The 22,850-nt window shown below is 45.2% G+C and overlaps 2 pseudogenes; one reads left to right on the top strand and one right to left on the bottom strand.

The window, feature by feature from the left end:
- Positions 1-1,915: 1,915 nt before the first annotated feature.
- LOC123116083 (uncharacterized) lies at positions 1,916-21,972 on the bottom strand (annotated as a pseudogene).
- Positions 3,204-3,342, top strand: LOC123118182 (uncharacterized; annotated as a pseudogene).
- Positions 21,973-22,850: the final 878 nt, after the last annotated feature.

Genomic DNA, 22,850 nt, shown 5'->3' with positions numbered 1-22,850 from the left:
ATATGTTGTCGATAAATTGGAGGCTAAGAGGTGTGAAATGTTCCCAGCAGGCCTGCACCCCTTGCATGGTGCTCTCAAAGTTTCAGTTCATGGAACGAGGACATCCCCAGTAACCAATTAGCTCATCTTAAGCACCTTACCCATATCCACAATCCCCAGTAACCAATTAGCTCATCTTAGGCACCTAATATCCATATCCACAATCCACATATCAGCACTGCTGCTATGTGGAAGGTGAGTGGCTCTGAAACTGTGACAGCCACATACATTCATTTCGGGTGAGAACAGATTTGATCTTGTCCAATTTTTCTTTCTTTCTTTCTTTTTATCACTAAGATAATTAACACATTATAAGCATGGTATGAAGAATATCCAGTGTTCTGTACGACCAGATGAATTAATACTACACAAAAAAATTGGAGCCATCAGGATATCCACAATTAAACATTCTTCTACAGGGTGCTTACAGAGGGGCAGTATAACCACATCATCATTTACCCCCAAGTAAGAAGCATAGGTGCTTCGGTACTTGTATTTTCTATTACTTAGAGGTAGTTATACACCCAGATACCTGTTAAATACTAGTGCTCACAAGCGTCGGTGCTACAAAATTAGTAAATTAGCAGCTGTCCTAGATGGCAAGAAAAGATAGGTATCTTTTGTTAAGCACCTCTCCAAACATCTGCATCACAGATGCTTTAAGCACTTGAGATCACATAAATTGCTCGCTCATTCCCATTTAATGCGAGTTGGTCACCAGTAATAAGGCCAAGGACTTAACTTGGAAGTTGGAACACTGAAGAACATGGAAATGTGGAGCTGATAAACCTCATAAACAGGACTAGATGGACAAATGATATATGATTATATCTCAAACCTATTAACAATTGCAAATAATGGTAGTTCTGTGAATCTCTGACCCAATCAAAATTTATCTATCGATTTTGAGAAACAGGCTATCATATCCTTTTTGCAGTGATCCTACCAGGAAGGGTGACCGGCCAATCAAAAGCGCTAGTTGCAAAAAAAATAAATCTATGTTAAGCAGATTGTTAGATGACTTAGCTGAAATCATTTATCATTACTTGAACCATTGAGTTCATCTTGTTGTAGAAAAGACGATTAAGCATGGAAGCTACCTGCAGGGCTGCAAAAATATATGCACAACAATGAAATGAAATGACTTAGTGACTATCTTCGACCATGTTATACGATGAAAAATCCTTCAAGCTATTTAACTAGTTACTCAGCTATATGTACGTGCTCATACATCCTTTCAACGCTTCCATTCACTTTGACACAACAATTGTCTGCTAGGCCGGGATATCAGCACACTAACCAGTCTAACCTGCTATTTCCACACACCAAAAAAAAAACTAACCTGCTAGTGACCTTAGCACATCTAATTACAGAAAAGCTTTCACTAAATTCCCTCACGAGAGTGGCACTATGCACTGCAATGGTGTTAGTTTATCTGTAATCCAATTTCAGTTTCAGTTGAAAAAGTACAAATCATGTTCATAATCAATAAACAGTCTGCTCTGCTCTATTTAATTTTTACGAGTGATGCCTTGTATTATTTTCCCACTTCATAAATTTATCGAGGAAGGTTTCTGCACCAAACATTTCTTTTTTTGAGCAGTCAACGGGGGGCGATCGCCCACCTGAACTCATTTTTGTATTAATAATAAGACAGAGGCACCAAACATTTCTCTGTAGAAAGATTTGATACCATGTCAGATCCAGTGGTTTCTTCTAACATTTCTCTGTTTGCAAGCCCTACTAAGACACATTATATATCAGACACAATCACATTTGCATTATTTCCCCTTACAACAACCAATAGTGTCAGGTGCATTCGCAGCTTGTCACTAACTTCTTTGAACAATCGAACAGGAAAACAGCAACGATTATCAGCAGTGCACTAAATCGAATACCATTGATGCTAAGTAGCTTGCCACTTAGAGACTAACATACTGTCATCTGATCTTAAAATCAAACACCACATTGGTAATGATCTTAAAATTAAACACTACATCTGAGATGAGATAAATTCACTCTTGCCTTGCTCATAGGGAGATTCACTACATTACAAGTCAAACAAACAAGAAAGTACTAGGGAAATATCTTATCAGGCTAAAGGAAAAGCTACGCGAAATCTTCCAGCAAGATGGCCTTCTCCACCGTCTCCTCCTCCTCCTCCTCCTTCCGGCGCTCTCCTTCTCTGGTTCCCTTGCCGCAACGCTTCTCCTGCCCCAGCTCTTCTCCGACCACAACAACCCTATCTTCCTCGTCTCCGCGCCCGACGACTACCACCTCGTCGCAGCCTCCTCCGCCACCGCCGCCGACGACCACGACCTCGTCGGCGCCGCCCTCGCTGCCGCCCCCTGCGCCAACAAGGGCATCGGGAATGGCCCCGCGGGTGGTTCCCGCTGTTAAACCATGCAATATTCAGGTTCAAGGGGCATATACGTACCGGTTCAGATTGAGATAGATTCGGTTTAGGCTAGTTGAGTTGTAATCTTTCCATGCATATCTTATCTCTACTTTCCTTGTATCTTAAGATGTAATCTCAATAACTTGTATGCTTATCAGGGATATGCCCCTGCCTATATTAACACGCAACCGTCGCCTCGAGAGAGGTACGGCGTTCTCCACTGTTTCATATGGTATACAGAGCCACCTCTATCCATCGCATCTAGTTAGCACCATCCACCGCAGCCATGTCGTCCTCCTCCTCCAGCACCGGCCAAGCCTCCCTTGGGCAGGTCGCAGAAAAACTCACCCGCACCAACTATGTCCTATGGCGTGCGCAGGTGACGCCGCAGCTGAGAGGAGCTGGGCTGTTCGGCTACGCCGACGGCACCATGCCAGAACCTGTCAAGATCCTCGTCACAAAGGACAAAGACGGGAAAGAAGAGCAGACGATGAACCCTCTCCATCCGATCTGGTTCAGAGAAGGGCAGCAGGTACTCGGATACTTGCTCAATACTCTCACCAAGGAGGTTCTCGTGCAGGTTACCTCCATCGCCACGCCGCACGAGCTCTGGGCAGCTCTTGCCCACATGTTCTCGTCGCAATCCCGAGCCCGCGTCAACAACATCCGGGTCGCTCTCTCCACGGCGCAGAAGGGAACGCAGTCTGTCGCCGCCTACTTCGCCCAGATGAGAGCGCTAGCAGATGAGCTTGCAGCCGCTGCGAAGCCAATCGACGACGATGAGCTTGTCTCTTACATCGCCGCCGGCCTCGACATGGAGTACCAACCCCTCGTCTCCGCCAACGACGCGCGCACCGACACCATCAGCATCGACGATCTCTATGCTCAGATGAGCAACTTTGATCAGCGCCTCGCCCTCTACAACAACAACTCGGGCGGGGGCTTCAAGTCTTCTGCTAATGCTGTCGCCCGTGGTGGCAGCCGCGGCGGTGGCAGCTCACGCTATCATGGGCCACCGCGTGGCAAAGGCAAACCGCCATCTGGCGGAAACAGCAGCAGTGGCAACTCCTTCCGCGGCGGCGGCGTCCCTCCAACAACAACAACAAGGGCCGCCGTGGTGGCATGCCTCGCACCAACCCTGACGCGCCGCGATGCCAAATTTGTGGCAAGTTAGGCCACACCGCTCGCGATTGTTGGTATCGCTACGAAGAAGACGGCGAATCCTCACAGGATGAAAAAGTTGCAGGTGCTGCTGATGGCTCCTATGGCATCGACACAAACTGGTATGTGGACAGTGGCGCAACTGACCACATCACCAGCGAGCTTGAAAAAGTGACAGTTCGTGAAAAGTACCGTGGGCAAGACCAAGTTCACACCGCGAATGGAGAAGGTATGAGCATTAGTCACGTTGGTCATTCAGTGCTTAAAACTCCTCACAAAAAAATTCTCCTAAGAAAAATCTTGCATGTCCCTAGTGCTTCAAAAAATCTCCTTTCAGTTCATCGCATCGCCATTGACAATCATGTATTCCTTGAGTTTCATCCGTTTTTCTTTTTGATCAAGGATCAGGTCACGAAGAAAATTCTGTATCGAGGTAGATGCGTTCGAGGGCTTTACCCGTTGATTCCGGAGCTTAGGAGATTGAATAAACAAGCCTATGGTGTCACCAAAGTCTCTTCAACACGGTGGCATGATAGATTAGGGCATGCATCTTTTTCTTTAGTCGAACATTTGCTTAGAAAGAATAAGCTCCCGTTTGTTGGTGAGCGAGATCGTGAAACAATTTGTGATTCTTGTCAGTGTGCTAAAAGTCATTAGTTACCTTACCCTGTGTCTACAAGTATTTCCACCAAACCTCTTGAGCTCATTTTTTCAGATGTCTGGGGTCCTGCTCCTACATCAGTTGGTAGACACACTTATTACGTAAGTTTTATCGATGATTATAGCAAGTACACATGGATCTATCTTATCAAAAAGAAATCTGATGTTTTTCAAGTCTTTCACAACTTTCAAGCACTAGTTGAAAGAAAGTTCGATTGCAAAATCTTAGCACTCCAATCCGATTGGGGAGGGGAGTACCGCAACCTCAACTCCTTTTTTTCAACAAATTGGCATATCACACCACGTGTCATGCCCCCATGCTCACCAACAAAATGGATCAGCCGAGTGCAAACACAGGCATATAGTTGAAGTTGGCTTGGCTCTGCTTGCTGCTGCCTCCATGCCTTTGAAATTCTGGGATGAGGCTTTCCTCACCGCCGTCCACCTCATAAACATGTTGCCTAGTAGAGTCATCAACAATGAATCTCCAGTAGAACGTCTCCTTCACACAAAACCAGATTACACATCACTATGTGTATTTGGGCGTGCGTGCTGGCCGAATCTTAGGCCTTACAACAATCGCAAACTCATGTTCCGGTCAAAACAGTGTGTATTCTTGGGTTATAGTCCACAACATAAAGGTGTGAAGTGCCTTGATGTATCCACTGGACGTGTCTATATTTCCCGTGACGTTGTCTTCGATGAAACTATCTTCCCTTTTGCACAACTTCACCCAAACGCCGGAGCCCTTCTTCAAAAAGAAATTCTCCTTCTACCTTCACATCTCACCGGTGGTAACAATGGGGACGTTTTAGACACTAATGATGAATTGTTGACTAATCCTCCTACTAATGATGGTGTTGAGTCTTATGATGCAACAGAAAAAAAATGCTGCAAAAAATGGTGAAGAAATCAGCCTCCACCATCATTTTATGCTCCCTGGACTAACTGGCAGCAGCACCGGAGCAGATCTCCCTCGGGATCCGGGCGTATCGTCCTCGGGATCCCACCTGCGCCAGCCTGCCATCCTGACTCCAGCGGGATCCGCGCCAGCAGCGCCAGGCGGATCCGCCTCGAGTCTCGTCGTGCCACACGCCAACCGTGGCTCGGCGTCCGCTCCGCGCCAACCCGCCAGCGCCACGCGGCCCCTTCTCCAGCCGCCCGTGCCTGGCCCAGCGCCTGGTCACGCGTCTCGCCCCGCGCCTGGCCCCGCACCTGGTCGGTTCGGCCCCGACACGCGCTGCTATGCACGGCGCTCATCGCCGCCAGACTCGGGCGCTGACTCCCATGTGGATTCTGCGGCAGCTCCTGGCCCGCTGCTCCAATCATTGGCGGATCATGAGCCCCATGCAGGATCGGGATCCTCTGCGGCTCCCTCTTCTTCAGCGTCACGTGAACCGGCCACAGAAGATCCGATCTGCATGACCTCGCCCAGCGAGCTGGCGGCTGCTCCTGGTGCTGGATCTTCTGTGGACCTTCCTCGCACTAGGCTTCAGAGGGGAGTAACTCAACCCAAAAAACTACAAGTCTTTGGCAAAATTTGGACTTGCTTGTATCTCACATGAACCAGATATACCAACCTCTGTTGCAGAAGCTCTAGGCGATCCAAAGTGGCAGAAGGCTATGAAAGATGAATACATGGCGCTTCACAAGAATAAAACTTGGCACTTAGTTCCAGCACATCGAGGCAAAGGTAAAAATGTTATAGATTGTAAATGGGTTCAGAATTAAAAAGAAATCTGACGGCACCATAGATCGTTATAAAGCTAGATTAGTTGCAAAAGGCTTTAAGCAAAGGTATGGTCTAGACTATGAGGATACTTTCAGTCCTGTCGTAAAGGCTGCTACTATTCATCTCGTGTTGTCTATTGCTGTATCGAGAGGATGGAGTCTACGCCAACTAGATGTACAGAACGCGTTTCTTTATGGTGTTCTGGAAGAGGAAGTGTTCATGAAACAACCTCCTGGGTTTGAAAACAGACAAAAACCCCTTCACATATGCAAGCTTGACAAGGCTCTATATGGATTAAAGCAAGCTCCCAGAGCATGGTATTCTCGGTTGAGTTCAAAGCTTCAAGGACTTGGGTTTGCTCCTTCCAAGTCTGACACCTCATTGTTTATTTTCAACAAGTCAAATACATCTATATTTGTACTCATATATGTTGATGATATTATTGTCACAAGCTCATCTGATGAAGCTATTTCAGCATTGCTTAAGGACTTGAACTCTGAGTTTGCTCTTAAGGATCTAGGAGACTTACACTACTTCCTTGGCATTGAAGTAAAAAGAAATGGAGATGAGCTTCATCTGTCCCAAGAGAAGTATGCAACTGATCTTGTAGCAAGAGCAGGGTTGCAAGGTTGCAAGCCATCTCCAACACCTTTATCCAGCTCTGAGAAGTTATCCTTAATTGAAGGAAACCTCTTGAATCAAGAAGATAGCACCAGGTACAGAAGTATGGTTGGTGCATTGCAATACTTAACTCTGACCAGGCCTGATATTTCTTTTGCTGTGAACAAAGTATGCCAGTTTCTTCATGCACCCACTACAGTACATTTGACAGCTGCGAAACGCATACTTAGATATGTCAAGAACACTTTCAATGTTGGACTCACCTTCACCAAGTCACCATCAACACTTGTCAGTGCTTTTTCTGACTCTGATTGGGCAGGATGTCTAGATGACAGACGCTTAACAGGAGGTTTTGCAGTGTTCCTTGGTCCAAATTTAATTTCATGGTGTGCTAAGAAACAAGCTATTGTGTCCAGATCCAGCACAGAAGCAGAATACAAGGCACTCGCAAATGCTACTGCAGAAATCATTTGGGTTCAGTCATTACTGAAAGAGCTTGGGATACACAGTAAGCAAGTTCCATGTTTATGGTGTGACAATCTGGGTGCCACCTATCTTTCTGCTAACCCAATATTTCATGCAAGAACAAAACACATAGAAATAGATTTTCATTTTGTCAGAGAAAGAGTTGCAGAGAAAAAGCTGGACATTCGGTTTATTTGATCTCAAGATCAAGTTGCGGATGGCTTCACTAAAGCCTTACCTACCAAAAGTTTTGAAGAGTTTAAGCGTAATCTCAACTTGTCCAAGCTGTGATTATGGGAGGGTGTTAAACCATGCAATATTCAGGTTCAAGGGGCATATACGTACCGGTTCAGATTGAGATAGATTCGGTTTAGGCTAGTTGAGTTGTAATCTTTCCATGCATATCTTATCTCTACTTTCCTTGTACCTCAAGATGTAATCTCAACAACTTGTATGCTTATCAGGGATATGCCCCTGCCTATATTAACACGCAACCGTCGCCTCGAGAGAGGTACGACGTTCTCCACTATTTCATACCCGCGTCCTCCACGCAGCCTCCAGGAGGCGCGAGGGGGTCATCTCCCTCGTCCTCTGTCAGTACTCTGGAAGTGGCGAAGGTGCGGGCACGACAAGGGAGACGGAAAGAAGGCGCGGCGAAAGCGTAAAGTCATCGCGGGGCGTTGGAATTCGAATGTGTGCGTGACGGGTCGTGGGCCTTGTAATGGGTGGGTCGTGGGCCGTGTGTGTGTGTTTGTCACTCGCGAGTATATAAGTGAGGCGTGTCGTTGTGGATAGGCATCGAGAATTTGAAATGAACTATCCTGCGCCACAGGCTTCTCTTCCTCCTCTCGCTGCCTCCCCTTTGCCCCTCTCCTCTCTGCTATCTTGCCGAGCTCTTCCCTGACCCCTTCCTCGCCGCCGGCGAACTCTTACCGCCTCTAGGTCATGACAATCTGGTATCAGAGCCACCTCCTCGCTCCGCCGCGCGCTGAAATTTTTTTCCCGAATCGTACCCGGCAAATCCGAGGCGACGGTAGCGGATCGCCTGTGGGCTTGATCTGTGTAAATCTCGACCTGAGGTGGGTTGATTTGGGGACGAATTGGTCACCACGACGACATTCAAACCCAATCCGCAGTCGCGATTCATCGCGGATGAGATGGAGGCGCTCCAAGCTTACAGAGCAAACGGCGCGGCTAGATCAGGTCCAAGTGAAGGTGAATTTGTCATGCGACACCTTGGGGCAGGTTCAGCAGAGCCAATTCCATGTCGCTCAAAAGGGGAAACCACCAGAGGTACCGAAGACCTCGTCGCCAACAGCATCGGAGGTGTCGGCCGAAATCCTGGGCCCCGGGCCACCGTTCGTTGTTCAGGAGCTGCCTCGTACTCTCCAGGTACCGCCCAATACCGCTCTGTCCCAACAAGTTGTGCAGTCAGTTCAGGAGGAGAATTTAGGCAAGAGGCCGTGGTTGCCCAAGATGGATTTTCCCCATTTTGATGGAAATGATGTCAGGATCTGGTTAGATAAGTGCGAGGCATTCTTCCAGTTATACAGCATACCTGAAAATTTCAAGGTCACTTCTGCATCTCTGTATCTGACGGATAACGCTGCAAGTTGGTACCACGCTTTTAAACAAAACAGCGCATATCACACTTGGCCACAGCTTTGTGCAGCAGTCATACAAGAGTTTGATGTGAATGTATACAGGCAGAAGATTAAGGACCTCATGTCACTTAAACAAGGGGAAACAGTGGAGGAGTACAAGCAGAAGTTCCTTCAGTTGGTTTACACTGTTAAGTTGTATGAACCATCGATCAGTGATACTTTCCTGGTAACTCGTTTCATTATGGGGCTCAAGTCAGAGTTACGATCGGCTGTGGAGTTTCAGTTACCAGCAAATGTCCAAATGGCAGCGATGTATGCTTCTGTTCAGGAAGGACTGTTACTGCAACAGAAGACTATCAGAGGATCATACCAGAAGTCGGCATTCACTAAACCTGACACTCGGCCAGCACTAGCTACTGGTGATCTGTGGAAAGAAAAACAACTGAAGGAGTACAGACGAGCTAACGGCCTGTGTTATAAGTGTGGAGAGAAGTTCACTCCGGGGCATGTATGCAGTCAGTTACCGGCGACTGGAGCTCACCTAAAAACAGCAGAAACAGTGGTGCAGAATGAGATAATTTCTGATGCTCTTTTGGATGCTCTCGTTGAACAGTCTACAGCAGACTGTGCTACTATTTCAGTTACTGCTTTGTCAGGCGCAGCTCACCCAAAAACCATACAACTAAGAGCCTTAGTGGGAAATCAGGTGGTGCTCATATTAGTGGACTCAGGGAGCACCCACACTTTTGTGGATCAAGCACTGCTCAGCAGGATAAAGGTTACTGGGGAACCACTAAATAGGCCTATGAAAGTGAAGGTAGCTAATGGAGAACTGGTGCAATGTTCTAAAAAGGTTTCACAGTTAACCTGGTGGATTCAAGGACATAACTTCACAAATACAATGCATGTCCTGCCTCTTGGGGGACATGACATTATTTTGGGCATGGATTGGCTAGAACAATGGGGAGTTATTGAAGGAAATATGCCCTAGAGGCAATAATAAAGTTATTATTTATTTCCTTATAATCATGATAAATGTTTATTATTCATGCTAGAATTGTATTTACCGGAAACATAATACATGTGTGAATACATAGACAAACAGAGTGTCACTAGTATGCCTCTACTTGACTAGCTCGTTAATCAAAGATGGTTATGTTTCCTAACCATGAACAATGAGTTGTTATTTGATTAACGAGGTCACATCATTAGTAGAATGATCTGATTGACATGACCCATTCCATTAGCTTAGCACCCGATCGTTTAGTATGTTGCTATTGCTTTCTTCATGACTTATACATGTTCCTATGACTATGAGATTATGCAACTCCCGTTTACCGGAGGAACACTTTGGGTACTACCAAACGTCACAACGTAACTGGGTGATTATAAAGGAGTACTACAGGTGTCTCCAATGGTCGATGTTGGGTTGGCGTATTTCGAGATTAGGATTTGTCACTCCGATTGTCGGAGAGGTATCTCTGGGCCCTCTCGGTAATACACATCACATAAGCCTTGCAAGCATTACAACTAATATGTTAGTTGTGAGATGATGTATTACGGAACGAGTAAAGAGACTTGCCGGTAACGAGATTGAACTAGGTATTGGATACCAACGATCGAATCTCGGGCAAGTAACATACCGATGACAAAGGGAACAACGTATGTTGTTATGCGGTCTGACCGATAAAGATCTTCGTAGAATATGTAGGAGCCAATATGGGCATCCAGGTCCCGCTATTGGTTATTGACCAGAGACGTGTCTCGGTCATGTCTACATTGTTCTCGAACCCGTAGGGTCCGCACGCTTAAGGTTACGATGACAGTTATATTATGAGTTTATGCATTTTGATGTACCGAAGGTTGTTCGGAGTCCCGGATGTGATCACGGACATGACGAGGAGTCTCGAAATGGTCGAGACATAAAGATTGATATATTGGAAGTCTATGTTTGGACATCGGAAGTGTTCCGGGTGAAATCGGGATTTTACCGGGTTACCGGGAGGTTACCGGAACCCCCCGGGAGCCATATGGGCCATCATGGGCCTTAGTGGAAAGGAGAAAGGGGCAGCCCAAGGGGGCTGCGCGCCTCCCCCTTCCCCTAGTCCTATTAGGACTAGGAGAGGTGGCCGGCCACCCCTCTCCCTCTTTCCCCCTTGGGAATCCTAGTTGGAATAGGATTGGGGGGGAGTCCTACTCCCGGTAGGAGTAGGACTCCTCCTGCGCCTCTCCCTCTTGGCCGGCGCCCCCTTCCCCCTTGGCTCCTTTATATACGGAGGCAGGGGCACCTCTAAACACACAAGTTGACACAAGTTGATCCACGTGATCGATTCCTTAGCCGTGTGCGGTGCCCCCTGCCACCATATTCCTCGATAATACTGTAGCGGAGTTTAGGCGAAGCCCTGCTGCTGTAGTTCATCAAGATCGTCACCACGCCATCGTGCTGACGAAACTCTTCCCCGACACTTTGCTGGATCGGAGTCCGGGGATCGTCATCGAGCTGAACGTGTGCTCGAACTCGGAGGTGCCGTAGTTTCGGTGCTTGATCGGTTGGATCGTGAAGACGTACGACTACTTCCTCTATGTCGTGTCATCGCTTCCGCAGTCGGTCTGCGTTGGGTACGTAGACAACACTCTCCTCTCGTTGCTATGCATCACATGATCCTGTGTGCGCGTAGGAAATTTTTTGAAATTACTACGAAACCCAACAGTGGCATCCGAGCCTGGTTATTGATGTTGATGTTATATGCACGAGTAGAACACAAGTGAGTTGTGGACGATACAAGTCATACTGCCTACCAGCATGTCATATTTTGGTTCGGCGGTATTGTTGGACGAGACGACCCAGACCAACCTTACGCGTACGCTTACGCGAGACCGGTTCCCTCGACGTGCTTTGCACAGAGATGGCTTGCGGGCGACTGTCTCTCCAACTTTAGTTGAACCAAGTATGGCTACGCCCGGTCCTTGCGAAGGTTAAAATGGAGTCTATTTGACAAACTATCGTTGTGGTTTTGATGCGTAGGTGAGATTGGTTCTTACTTAAGCCCGTAGCAGCCACGTAAAACATGCAACAACAAAGTAGAGGACGTCTAACTTGTTTTTGCAGGGCATGTTGTGATGTGATATGGTCAAGGCATGATGCTGAATTTTATTGTATGAGATGATCATGTTTTGTAACCAAGTTATCGACAACTGGCAGGAGCCATATGGTTGTCGCTTTATTGTATGCAATGCAATCGCGATGTAATGCTTAACTTTATTACTAAACGGTAGTGATAGTCGTGAAAGCATAAGATTGGCGAGACGACAACGATGCTACGATGGAGATCAAGGTGTCGCGCCGGTGACGATGGTGATCATGACGGTGCTTCGGAGATGGAGATCACAAGCACGAGATGATGATGGCCATATCATATCACTTATATTGATTGCATGTGATGTTTATCTTTTTATGCATCTTATCTTGCTTTGATTGACGGTAGCATTATAGGATGATCTCTCATTAAATTATCAAGAAGTGTTCTCCCTGAGTATGCACCGTTGCCAAAGTTCGTCGTGCCCAGACACCACGTGATGATCGGGTGTGATAAGCTCTACGTCCATCTACAACGGGTGCAAGCCAGTTTTTGCACACGCAGAATACTCAGGTTAAACTTGACGAGCCTAGCATATGCAGATATGGCCTCGGAACACGGAGACCGAAAGGTCGAGCGTGAATCATATAGTAGATATGATCAACATAACGATGTTCACCATTGAAAACTACTCCATCTCACGTGATGATCGGTTATGGTTTAGTTGATTTGGATCACGTAATCACTTAGAGGATTAGAGGGATGTCTATCTAAGTGGGAGTTCTTAAATAATATGATTAATTGAACTTAAATATTATCATGAACTTAGTACCTGATAGTATCTTGCTTGTTTATGTTGATTGTAGATAGATGGCTCGTGCTGTTGTTCCGTTGAATTTTAATGCGTTCCTTGAGAAAGCAAAGTTGAAATATGATGGTAGCAATTACACGGACTGGGTCCGTAACTTGAGGATTATCCTCATTGCTGCACAGAAGAATTACGTCCTGGAAGCACCGCTGGGTGCCAGGCCTGCTGCTGGAGCAACGCCAGATGTTATGAACGTCTGGCAGAGCAAAGCTGATGACTACTCGATAGTTCAGTGTGCCATGCTTTACGGCTTAGAATCGGGATTTCAACGACGTTTTGAACGTCATGGAGCATATGAGATGTTCCAGGAGTTGAAGTTAATATTTCAAGCAAATGCCCGGATTGAGAGATATGAAGTCTCCAATAAGTTCTATAGCTGCAAGATGGAGGAGAACAGTTCTGTCAGTGAGCATATACTCAAAATGTCTGGGTATAATAATCACTTGATTCAATTGGGAGTTAATCTTCCGGATGACTGCGTCATCGACAGAATTCTCCAATCACTGCCACCAAGCTACAAGAGCTTCGTAATGAACTATAATATGCAAGGGATGAACAAGACTATTCCCGAGCTCTTCGCAATGCTGAAAGCTGCGGAGGTAGAAATCAAGAAGGAGCATCAAGTGTTGATGGTTAACAAGACCACTAGTTTCAAGAAAAAGGGCAAAGGGAAGAAAAAGGGGAACTTCAAGAAGAACGGCAAGCAAGTTGCTGCTCAAGAGAGGAAACCCAAGTCTGGACCTAAGCCTGAAACTGAGTGCTTCTACTGCAAGCAGACTGGTCACTGGAAGCGGAACTGCCCCAAGTATTTGGCGGATAAGAAGGATGGCAAGGTGAACAAAGGTATATGTGATATACATGTTATTGATGTGTACCTTACTAGAGCTCGCAGTAGCACCTGGGTATTTGATACTGGTTCTGTTGCTAATATTTGCAACTCGAAACAGGGACTACAGAATAAGCGGGCACTGGCAAAGGACGAGGTGACGATGCGCGTGGGAAACGGTTCCAAAGTCGATGTGATCGCAGTCGGCACGCTACCTCTACATCTACCTTCGGGATTAATATTAGACCTAAGTAATTGTTATTTGGTGCCAGCGTTGAGCATGAACATTATATCTGGATCTTGTTTAATGCGAGACGGTTATTCATTTAAATCAGAGAATAATGGTTGTTCTATTTATATGAGTAATATCTTTTATGGTCATGCACCCTTGAAGAGTGGTCTATTTTTATTGAATCTCGATAGTAGTAATACACATATTCATAATGTTGAAGCCAAAAGATGCAGAGTTGATAATGAAAGTGCAACTTATTTGTGGCACTGTCGTTTAGGTCATATCGGTATAAAGCGCATGAAGAAACTCCATACCGATGGACTTTTGGAACCACTTGATTATGAATCACTTGGTACTTGCGAACCGTGCCTCATGGGCAAGATGACTAAAACACCGTTCTCCGGTACTATGGAGAGAGCAACAGATTTGTTGGAAATCATACATACCGATGTATGTGGCCCGATGAATATTGAGGCTCGTGGCGGATATCGTTATTTTCTCACCTTCACAGATGATTTAAGCAGATATGGGTATATTTACTTAATGAAACATAAGTCTGAAACATTTGAAAAGTTCAAAGAATTTCAGAGTGAAGTTGAAAATCATCGTAACAAGAAAATAAAGTTTCTATGATCTGATCGTGGAGGAGAATATTTGAGTTACGAGTTTGGTGTACATTTGAAAAACTGTGGAATAGTTTCGCAACTCACGCCACCCGGAACACCACAGCGTAATGGTGTGTCCGAACGTCGTAATCGTACTTTACTAGATATGGTGCGATCTATGATGTCTCTTACTGATTTACCGCTATCATTTTGGGGATATGCTTTAGAGACGGCCGCATTCACGTTAAATAGGGCACCATCAAAATCCGTTGAGACGACGCCTTATGAACTGTGGTTTGGCAAGAAACCAAAGTTGTCGTTTCTTAAAGTTTGGGGCTGCGATGCTTATGTGAAAAAGCTTCAACCTGATAAGCTCGAACCCAAATCGGAGAAATGTGTCTTCATAGGATACCCAAAGGAAACTGTTGGGTACACCTTCTATCACAGATCCGAAGGCAAAACATTCGTTGCTAAGAATGGATCATTTCTAGAGAAGGAGTTTCTCTTGAAAGAAGTGAGTGGGAGGAAAGTAGAACTTGACGAGGTAACTGTACCTGCTCCCTTACTGGAAAGTAGTTCATCACAGAAAACTGTTTCAGTGACACCTACACCAGTTAGTGAGGAAGCCAATGATAATGATCATGAAACTTCAGATCAAGATACTACTGAACCGCGTAGATCAACCAGAGTAAGATCCGCACCAGAGTGGTACGATAATCCTGTTCTGGAGGTCATGCTACTAGATCATGATGAACCTACGAACTATGAAGAAGCGATGGTGAGCCCAGATTCCGTAAAGTGGCTTGAAGCCATGAAATCTGAGATGGGATCCATGTATGAGAACAAAGTATGGACTTTGGTTGACTTGCCCGATGATCGGCAAGCAATTGAGAATAAATGGATTTTTTTAAGAAGAAGACTGACGCTGATGGTAATGTTACTGTCTACAAAGCTCGACTTGTCGCAAAAGGTTTTTCGGCAAGTTCAAGGAATTGACTACGATGAGACCTTCTCACCCGTAGCGATGCTTAAGTCCGTCCGAATCATGTTAGCAATTGCCGCATTTTATGATTATGAAATTTGGCAAATGGATGTCAAAACTGCATTCCTGAATGGATTTCTGGAAGAAGAGTTGTATATGATGCAACCAGAAGGTTTTGTCGATCCAAAGGGAGCTAACAAAGTGTGCAAGCTCCAGCGATCCATTTATGGACTGGTGCAAGCCTCTCGGAGTTGGAATAAACGTTTTGATAGTGTGATCAAAGCATTTGGTTTTATACAGACTTTCGGAGAAGCCTGTATTTACAAGAAAGTGAGTGGGAGCTCTGTAGCATTTCTGATATTATATGTGGATGACATATTACTGATTGGAAATGATATAGAATTTCTGGATAGCATAAAGGCATACTTGAATAAAAGTTTTTCAATGAAAGACCTCGGTGAAGCTACTTACATATTAGGCATTAAGATCTATAGAGATAGATCAAGACGCTTAATTGGACTTTCACAAAGCACATACCTTGACAAAATTTTGAAGAAGTTCAAAATGGATCAAGCGAAGAAAGGGTTCTTGCCTGTGTTACAAGGTGTGAAATTGAGTAAGACTCAATGCCCGACCACTGCAGAAGATAGAGAGAATATGAAAGATGTTCCCTATGCATCAGCCATAGGCTCTATCATGTATGCAATGCTGTGTACCAGACTTGATGTGTGCCTTGCTATAAGTTTAGCAGGGAGGTACCAAAGTAATCCAGGAATGGATCACTGGACAGCGGTCAAGAACATCCTGAAATACCTGAACAGGACTAAGGATATGTTTCTCGTATATGGAAGTGACAAAGAGCTCATCGTAAAAGGTTACGTTGATGCAAGCTTTGACACTGATCCGGACGAATCTAAATCGCAAACCGGATACGTGTTTACATTAAACGGTGGAGCTGTCAGTTGGTGCAGTTCTAAACAAAGCGTCGTAGCGGGATCTACATGTGAAGCGGAATACATAGCTGCTTCGGAAGCAGCAAATGAAGGAGTCTGGATGAAGGAGTTCATATCCGATCTAGGTGTCATACCTAGTGCATCGGGTCCAATGAAAATCTTTTGTGACAATACTGGTGCAATTGCCTTGGCAAAGGAATCCAGATTTCACAAAAGGACCAAACACATCAAGAGACGCTTCAACTCCATCCGGGATCTAGTCCAGGTGGGAGACATAGAGATTTGCAAGATACATACGGATCTGAATGTTGCAGACCCGTTGACTAAGCCTCTTCCACGAGCAAAACATGATCAGCACCAAAGCTCCATGGGTGTTAGATTCATTACAGTGTAATCTAGATTATTGACTCTAGTGCAAGTGGGAGACTGAAGGAAATATGCCCTAGAGGCAATAATAAAGTTATTATTTATTTCCTTATAATCATGATAAATGTTTATTATTCATGCTAGAATTGTATTTACCGGAAACATAATACATGTGTGAATACATAGACAAACAGAGTGTCACTAGTATGCCTCTACTTGACTAGCTCGTTAATCAAAGATGGTTATGTTTCCTAACCATGAACAATGAGTTGTTATTTGATTAACGAGGTCACATCATTAGTAGAATGATCTGACATGACCCATTCCATTAGCTTAGCACCCGATCGTTTAGTATGTTGCTATTGCTTTCTTCATGACTTATACATGTTCCTATGACTATGAGATTATGCAACTCCCGTTTACCGGAGGAACACTTTGGGTACTACCAAATGTCACAACGTAACTGGGTGATTATAAAGGAGTACTACAGGTGTCTCCAATGGTCGATGTTGGGTTGGCGTATTTCGAGATTAGGATTTGTCACTCCGATTGTCGGAGAGGTATCTCTGGGCCCTCTCGGTAATACACATCACATAAGCCTTGCAAGCATTACAACTAATATGTTAGTTGTGAGATGATGTATTACGGAACGAGTAAAGAGACTTGCCGGTAACGAGATTGAACTAGGTATTGGATATCGACGATCGAATCTCGGGCAAGTAACATACCGATGACAAAGGGAACAACGTATGTTGTTATGCGGTCTGACCGATAAAGATCTTCGTAGAATATGTAGGAGCCAATATGGGCATCCAGGTCCCGCTATTGGTTATTGACCAGAGACGTGTCTCGATCATGTCTACATTGTTCTCGAACTCGTAGGGTCCGCACGCTTAAGGTTACAATGACAGTTATATTATGAGTTTATGCATTTTGATGTACCGAAGGTTGTTCGGAGTCCCGGATGTGATCACGGACATGACGAGGAGTCTCGAAATGGTCGAGACATAAAGATTGATATATTGGAAGTCTATGTTTGGACATCGGAAGTGTTCCGGGTGAAATCGGGATTTTACCGGGTTACCGGGAGGTTACCGGAACCCCCTGGGAGCCATATGGGCCATCATGGGCCTTAGTGGAAAGGATAAAGGGGCAGCCCAAGGGGGCTGCGCGCCTCCCCCCTTCCCCTAGTCCTATTAGGACTAGGAGAGGTGGCCGGCCACCCCTCTCCCTCTTTCCCCCTTGGGAATCCTAGTTGGAATAGGATTGGGGGGGGGGGAGTCCTACTCCCGGTAGGAGTAGGACTCCTCCTGCGCCTCTCCCTCTTGGCCGGCGCCCCCTTCCCCCTTGGCTCCTTTATATACGGAGGCAGGGGCACCTCTAAACACACAAGTTGACACAAGTTGATCCACGTGATCGATTCCTTAGCCGTGTGCGGTGCCCCCTGCCACCATATTCCTCGATAATACTGTAGCAGAGTTTAGGCGAAGCCCTGCTGCTGTAGTTCATCAAGATCGTCACCACGCCGTCGTGCTGACGAAACTCTTCCCCGACACTTTGCTGGATCGGAGTCCGGGGATCATCACCGAGCTGAACGTGTGCTCGAACTCGGAGGTGCCGTAGTTTCGGTGCTTGATCGGTTAGATCGTGAAGACGTACGACTACTTCCTCTACGTCGTGTCATCGCTTCCGCAGTCGGTCTGCGTTGGGTACGTAGACAACACTCTCCTCTCGTTGCTATGCATCACATGATCCTGTGTGCGCGTAGGAAATTTTTTGAAATTACTACAAAACCCAACAGTTATGCAATGTCACTGGGCAGAAAAATGGATTCAGTTCAATTATTCAGGACAAGAGGTGAAGCTACAGGGTGTGCTACCTGCAACACCAGTAGAGATCACAGAAGTAACAGTTGAACAATTGCTAAAATGGGAAAAAGGCAATGAGGTTTGGGCAACTGCTGTGTTGAACAGAATTGTGATGGCACCTGAAACTCCAGTACCCCCGGCTGTACAAGAGTTATTGCAACAACATCACACTATATTCAAAGACCCTCAGACATTGCCCCCTCACAGGCCATTGGATCATGAAATTCATCTCATTCCTGGGGCTGTTCCAGTTAATTGCAGACCATACAGATATTCTCCACTTCAGAAAGATGAAATAGAAAGACAAGTATCTGAAATGCTCAAAGCTGGTTTGATTACACCAAGCATTAGCCCTTTTGCTTCTCCTGTTCTCCTAGTAAAGAAGAAAGATGGCACTTGGAGGTTCTGTGTGGATTACAGAAGGTTGAATGACATTACTGTTAAAAGCAAGTTTCCTCTACCAGTGATTGATGAGTTACTGGATGAATTGGGAGGTGCCAAGTGGTTCTCCAAACTGGATTTAAGAGCTGGGATATCATCAAATTCGAATGAAAGAAGCAAATGAGCATAAGACAACATTTAAAACACACCATGGCCAGTTCCAGTTTAGAGTGGTCCCTTTTGGACTGGCTACTGCTCCAGGCACATTCCAGTGTAATATGAATGTGTTTATGGCAGGGCCCAACAGAAAGTTTGTGTTAGTATTCATGGATGACATCCTTGTGTTCAGCTTCACTCTGGAAGATCATGTTCAACACTTGAGGACTGTGTTTGAAATTCTGGAAAAAAACCCAGCTATATGTGAAACAGAGCAAGTGTGTTTTTGCTCAGCAACCCATGGAATATTTGGGTCACATTATTTCTGACAAAGGAGTGGTTACTGATCCTGCAAAAACTGAAGCTATGATCCACTGGCCTGTACCAACTAATGTGACTGAGTTGAGAGGATTTTTGGGGTTAACAGGGTATTACAGAAAGTTTGTCAGGAACTATGGTCTGTTGGCTAGACCTCTAACTGTGTTATTAAAGAAACAAGCCTTTCAGTGGTCTGACACAGCCCAAGCAGCTTTTCAGTAGTTGAAACAGGCCATGGCCACTACTCCTATTATAGCCTTACCAAATTTTGCAAAAACTTTCACTGTGGAGACAGATGCCTGTAATACTGGAGTGGGAGCTGTTCTTTCTCAAGAGGGGCATCCTATTGCTTACTATAGCAAGGCACTTGGAGTAGCTAGTCAGAAGCTGTGCATTTATGAGAAAGAGTTTCTGGCAATCATGATGGCAATAGACAGGTGGAGGTCTTATTTGGCCAGAGCACCTTTTGTAATCAAAACAGACCATCAGAGCCTCTGTCACCTAGGGGATCAACTTCTCACTTCAAACTTGCAGAGAAAGGCCATGACAAAGCTGGTAGGACTGCAGTTCACCATCCAGTACAAAAAAGGAGTGGAAAATACTGCAGCAGATGCTCTTTCCAGAGTAGCTCATTTGTTTCCTATCCAAGCAGTGTCTACAAGCAAGCCTGTCTGGATACAAGAAGTGCTGAACTCTTATACAGTGGACCCTGCTGCTCAACAGATGTTACAGAAGCTAGCAGTGGATAACAAGGCTTGCCCTGGGTTTTACTTGCAAGAGGGGCTAATTAAGCATGAGGACAAAATTTGGATTGGAGCTAATACAGGTCTGCAAACAAAGCTCATTCAGGCTTTCCACTCATCACCAGTGGGAGGCCACTCTGGGATACTTCCTACTTATCACAGAGTGAAGCAATTGTTTAGTTGGACAGGTATGAAGACAGATGTGGAAAACTTTGTGAAACAGTGCAGTACTTGTCAACAGGCTAAACATGAGCTGTGCAAAACACCTGGGTTGTTACAACCTCTTCCTTTACCAGATTGACCATGGCAAGCCATTAGTATGGACTTCATTGAAGGATTACCTAAATCAGAGGGGTTTAGTGCTATACTAGTTGTAGTAGATCGTTTCACAAAAGTAAGTCACTTTCTGCCTCTGAAGCATCCATTTACAGCAGCATCGGTAGCTAAGGTCTTCCTCAATAACATTGTCAGACTCCATGGACTGCCTTTGTCCATTGTTTCTGATAGAGATAAGATCTTTACAAGTGCATTCTGGAAAGAATTGTTTCAAGTTTGGGGCACTGAACTTCAAATGAGCACAGGGTATCACCCATAAATGGATGGTCAAACAGAGCGTGTGAACCAGTGCTTGGAAATGTACTTACGCTGTGCAGTTCATGCTTCTCCAGCTAAATGGGCGGCCTGGCTTCCTCAGGCAGAGTTTTGGTACAATTCTACTTATCATTCTTCTTTGGGTTGCACTCCCTACAAAGCATTATATGGTCAAGATCCGAATGTAGGACAGTTGGCAGGTCAGTCTGTTTCCATGAATCCGGATGTGCAGACTTGGTTAGCCTCTCAGAATGAACACACAATGTTGCTCAAAGATCATTTAGCAAGAGCTTAGTGCAAGTATAAACAGTTTGCTGACAGAAAAAGGTCTGATCGTCAGTTTGTGGTGGGAGAGATAGTGTACTTGCAGCTACAACCATATGCTCAGTCGTCTGTGGTTAATCGTCCCTGTCCAAAACTGGCGCTCAATTATTTCAGACCCTTCAAGATTCTGGAAAAATTTGGAAATGCAGCATACAGGTTGGAGTTGCCGCGAGGCAGTATGGTTCACCCAGTCGTCCATGTGTCCCAGCTCAAAGCTCATGTACCGGATCATACTCCGGTGTTCACTACACTACCTGTGCCGCTCGATTTGTCACTGCCTGGTGTGCAACCGGAAGAAATCTTAGATCGCCGCCTGGTCAAAAAAGGGAACGCTGCACATCTTCAGATTTTAGTTAAGTGGACAACAATTCTTGCGTCTTCGGCTACGTGTGAGGACTATCAGGTGCTCAAAGATCGCTATCCAGCGGCACCAGCTTAGGGACAAGCTGGTTCTTCAGGGGGAGGTATTGTCAGTACTCTGGAAGTGGCGAAGGTGTGGGTACGACAAGGGAGACGGAAAGAAGGCGCGGCGAAAGCGTAAAGTCATCGCGGGGCGTTTGAATTCGAATGTGTGCGTGACGGGCCATGGGCCTTGTAATGGGTGGCCCGTGGGCCGTGTGTGTGCGTTTGTCACTCGCGAGTATATAAGCGAGGCGTGTCGTTGTGGATAGGCATCGAGAATTTGAAATGAACTATCCTGAGCCACAGGCTCCTCTTCCTCCTCTCGCTGCCTCCCCTTTGCCCCTCTCCTCTCTGCTATCTCGCTGAGCTCTTCCCTGACCCCTTCCTCGCCGCCGGCGAACTCTTACCGCCTCTAGGTCGTGACATCCTCGTCCTCGTCGTCGAAGAGGGAGAGGTGGGGGAGGCGACGGCCAACACCGCAAGGGAGAAAGCCTCGGCGATGGATTCAGGCGGGAGCGCGCAGTCTTCCAGGCCCGCATCCTCCAGCCGCAGTGGCCGGATGGGGTCACCGGCAGCGATGTGCCTGCCCTCCTCGGCCATTTTTTGGTGCATGGGCTAGGCAGCGAGCCAGTCTGACTACGCGCGTGGCTATTCCTCTGCTTGAAGCGAGAAAATTACCCGCTCGCCTGAAGCAGCGAAATAATGGACCGGCCCAGTGGCACTATTAGCTCGATCGTTTTTCCTCGTTTATTCATTCTATTTCGTTTTCATTGCTAAAAAAACGCGATTTAGTTTTCTGTTCCTTCATTTTTTATTTTTCTGTATTTTTAACAAATAAAATACACATCTATAACTATATCTATACTAATATAAAAAGACTCAAAGGGGCAGATCCAATTTATCTCGACCATCAAATCATGTCAATCCAATGACCTAGATTGCTTCCATGTCGAGCGCTTAACATGTTTAGCGTGTAGTTAATTTTATGCCAAATATAGTGTCAATCACTTAATAACACGCAAATATTATCCTACTTAATATCCACATGCACTTAACATACATCCAAGTTAACGTGCATTGCACCTACACATTGACTAGTATTTTTAAAAGTACTTTGAAAAAATGTGTGTGCAGTGTTAAAAAAGGTTAGTGCAACTATAAAAATATTTATACATTCAAATATTATAAATAAATATATTACAAAATAAATTTACATAAAAAATTCGAGCAAATGTTAATCAATCATTTGGAAAATGTTACATGTGTATATAGAAAATGTTTCTCTTGTATTCAAAAAATTTATATGAAAACACAAATGTGTAGGAAATTTTTGGTTATTTATTTAAAAATGTAATCTTTTATTTTGGAATTTTTAATCTTTTATTTTTTATTTTTTTACAATCGATTTGGAAAAATGTTAAAATGTCTATAGAAAAATGTTGAACATTAATTCAAAAAATGTTGTTGTATTTGAAAAA

Source organism: Triticum aestivum, chromosome 5B (genome assembly GCF_018294505.1).
Source record: "Triticum aestivum cultivar Chinese Spring chromosome 5B, IWGSC CS RefSeq v2.1, whole genome shotgun sequence".
Lineage (NCBI taxonomy): Eukaryota > Viridiplantae > Streptophyta > Magnoliopsida > Poales > Poaceae > Triticum > Triticum aestivum.
The sequence above is the reverse complement of the archived record's forward strand: the minus strand, read 5'-3'. Positions and strand labels throughout refer to the sequence as shown.